The sequence below is a fragment of the Arachis ipaensis genome, chromosome B01, assembly GCF_000816755.2.
Source record: "Arachis ipaensis cultivar K30076 chromosome B01, Araip1.1, whole genome shotgun sequence".
NCBI lineage: Eukaryota > Viridiplantae > Streptophyta > Magnoliopsida > Fabales > Fabaceae > Arachis > Arachis ipaensis.
Window position 1 is genome coordinate 83,929,504 of NC_029785.2, and position 3,896 is coordinate 83,933,399.

Sequence of the window (3,896 nt, forward strand, 5' to 3'; positions counted from 1 at the left end):
CCCTACGTTAGAGTTCACGTTAACTTAGTTAACGTGGCTCTTAACGTAGGCTTGCCAATCCTTCGAGAACGTTAGTGACACTTACCTTTGTCACTAACGTTCCAAGATACCCCTACTTCCCACGTTAGAGTCCATGTTAACTAGGTTAACGTGGCTTCTAACCTGGTGTTGATAGCCATCTCCAACGCTAGTGACAAAGGTGAGTGTCACTAACGTTGGCTCATCATCTCCTTTATCCACGTTAGTTTCCATGTTAACTAAGTTAACGTTGGAGCTAACGTTGCTCATAGTGGCTTGTGGTGGTACATCCCAACGTTAGTGACAAAGGTAAGTGTCACTAACGTTGGCGATCACTTGCTTTCTCCACGTTAGCTTCCACGTTAACTAAGTTAACGTGGCAACTAATGTGGCTTATTGTGGCTTGGCCAACGTTAGTGACAAAGGTGAGTGTCACTAACGTTGGCTTCTCTTTTGCTTCCCAACGTTAGAGTCCATGTTAACTGAGTTAACGTGGCTCTTAACGTGGCCACTTATGAGTTTGGTCCAACGTTAGTGACATAGGTGAGTGTCACTAACGTTGGCCTTATTTCTTTCTTCCACGTTAGAGTTCACGTTAACTTAGTTAACGTGACTCTTATCGTGGGCTATTATGGTTTCGAGGACGTTATTGGCGATTACTTTTCTCATTAACGTTGCAAGTTAGCTCCCATTCCACGTTAGTGGTCACGTTAGTTAGACTAACGTGGCTGCTAACGTGATTCTTCCTTGCTTCCTTTGTCCTGAAATCAAACAATAAAGTGCATCAAAGTTCTAATCCATGTCATGAGATATGCATCATCTAATTTGTCATATAATTCATGCAAAATTCTCATGAAATCATGTAAAGTGCACCATGTTTGCTTGAATCAAGATGTAAGTGAAATTTTACCCAAAACTTTCTTATTTCCTAAGAAAATGCATGAAACTACCCTAAAACAGTAAAGAAAAGGTCAGTGAAACTGGCCAAAATGCCCTGGCATCAAGGTGGTTATCCCAGGAATCTCTTGAACTCTTGGAAGGCTTGCTCATACTCCGTTGTCCATTCAAAATTTTTTCCTTTCCTTAGAGTGGCATAGAAGGGGAGAGATCTTATTGCCGATCCGGCTAGAAATCTGGACAAGGCTGCCAACCTCCCGTTGAGTTGTTGCACCTCTTTGACGCAAGTCGGGCTTTTCATGTCGAGTATGGCCCGGCAGTTATCCGGATTTGCTTCGATTCCTCTTTGTGTTAGCATAAAACCCAGGAATTTGCCGGCTTCTACTGCGAAGGTGCATTTTGCAGGATTGAGTCGCATGTCATGCCTTCTTATAGTGTCGAACACTTGGGTCAGGTCGGACAACAGCGTATCTTCACTTTGTGTCTTTATTAACATGTCGTCCACATAGACTTCCATGATTTTTCCGATATGATCCGAAAAGACTTTATTCATTAACCTTTGGTAAGTTGCTCCCGCGTTTTTAAGACCGAAAAGCATTACGATGTAGCAGTAGTTTGCTTTTGGGGTTAGGAATGAGGTTTTTTCTTGATCGGGTGGATGCATTGAGATTTGATTGTATCCCGAATACACATCCATGAACGATAGGTATTTACATTCGGAGGAGGCATCCACCAGAGTGTCAATACTTGGGAGTGGATAAGGATCTTTTGGGCAGGCTTTGTTGAGATCAGTGTAGTCGGTGCAAATTCGCCACTTCCCGTTTGATTTTTTCACCAAGACGACGTTAGCTAGCCATAATGGGTACTTGACTTCTCTTATGAATCCTGCCACCAGTAGAGCTTGTACCTGCTCTTCCACAGCTTGGGATCATTCTGGTCTGAGCTTTCTCCGTCTCTGTTGTACTGGCCGAGATCCTGGGTAGACCGCCAACTTATGGCACATTAATTTGGGGTCTATGCCTGGCATGTCTGTAGCTTTCCATGCAAAGAGGTTGACATTATCTCGTAAAAACTGTACGAGTAATTCTTTTATGTCTCCTCTTGGAATCGTACCGATATTGGTTGTTTTGTCTGGGGTGTCTCCGATATGGATTTTCTTTACTTCACCTTCGGGTTGTGGGCGGAGTTCTTCTCACCTCTGAACTCTCCCCAGTTCGATTGTGTGGAATTCCTCTCCTCTGCCTCTGAGGTTTAGACTTTCATTGTAACAACGGCGTGCCATCTTCTAATCTGCTTTTATTGTAGCTATCCCTTCCGCAGTTGAGAATTTCATGCATAAATGTGGAGTTGAGACTATTGCACCGAGTTGATTCAATGTTGTCTGACCTATCAAGGCATTGTAGGCTGAACTCACGTCGACCATGATGTAGTCTATCTTGAGTGTTCTGGATTGGTTTCCTTTTCCGAAGGTAGTGTGTAGTGAGATGTATCCAAGTGGTTGAACTGGGGTGTCTCCCAGTCCGAACAGACTATTTGGATATGCTCTAAGTTCTTTTTCTTCTAGGCCGAGCTTGTCGAAGGCAGTTTTGAACAAGATGTCGGCGGAGCTCCCTTGGTCTATCAGTGTGCGTTGGAGATTTGCGTTTACCAGTATAATAGTGATGACCATGGGTTTATCGTGTCCTAAGATGATACCGGATGCATCTTCTTTGGTGAAAGTGATTGTGGGGATGTCGAGTGCTTCGTCTTTCCCCTCAATATGATATACTTCTTTGAGATATCTTTTGCGAGATGACTTGGAGATTCCTCCTCCCGCAAATCCACGATGTATCATGTGGACGTGTATTTCTGCTGTGCGAGGTGATCGCTCGGTTCGTCCGACATCTTTGTCTCTTCTTCTTTTTCTTTGTTCATCGTCCCGGGTGGCCAGGTACCGATCTAGTTTTCCCTCTCTTACTAATTTTTCTATGACATTTTTTAAGTCAAAACATTCGTTGGTGGAATGCCCGTGGATTCGATGATATTCACAATATTCGGTCCGATTTCCTCCTCTTTTTTGCCTTTGAGTGGTCGAGCTGGGGGTATTTTTTCAGTGTGGCAAACTTCTCTGTAGACATCCACATGAGACACCCGAAGAGGGGTGTAATTATGGTATTTTTTTATTTTTTTCCCTTGTCGATCTTCCTTCTTTTTAGACTTTTTATCCTTATCCCGGGAGGGATAGGTGAATCCAGATTTTGAGGTCTCTCCTAGTCGAGAGTTTTCCTCCATGTTGATGTACTTCTCTGCTCGTTCTTGTACTTTGTTCAGAGATGTAGGGTGTTTTTTCGATATAGATTGACTAAAAGGTCCCTCTCGGAAGCCATTGATGAGGCCCATAATGGCGGCCTCTGTTGGTAGGCTTTGTATGTCCAGGCATGTTTTGTTGAATCTTTCCATGTAACTGCGAAGACTTTCCCGATCTCCTTGCTTAATTCCTAATAGACTTGGGGCGTGTTTAGCCTTATCTTTTTGGATGGAGAATCTGGCTAGAAACTTCTTGGCTAAGTCGTTGAAGCTTGAGATGGACCTAGGAGGTAGATTGTCGAACCACCTGATTGCTGTCTTTGTTAAAGTAGTTGGAAAGGCTTTGCAGCGAACTGCATCTGAGGCGTCGGTGAGGTACATTCTACTTCTAAAATTGTTGAGATGATGACCGGGATCTGTAGTGCTATCATATAAAGGCATATCCAGGAGTTTAAAGTCTTTAGGGATTTTGGTCTTCATGATCTCCCTAGTGAATGGATCTTGATCCTTGCGAGAGTTGTCCTCAGGGGTGGATCGAGTAGCTTTGGCTTTGAGATCAGCTTCGAGTTTTAGAAGTTTATCTTCTAATTCTCGGCGTCGCCTTATCTCCCTTTATAGATCCTTCCCAGCTTCTCGCTGATGTTGGGCTTCTTTTTCAAGTTGCTTTAAACGATCTTGAAGCGCCTCTATTGCTC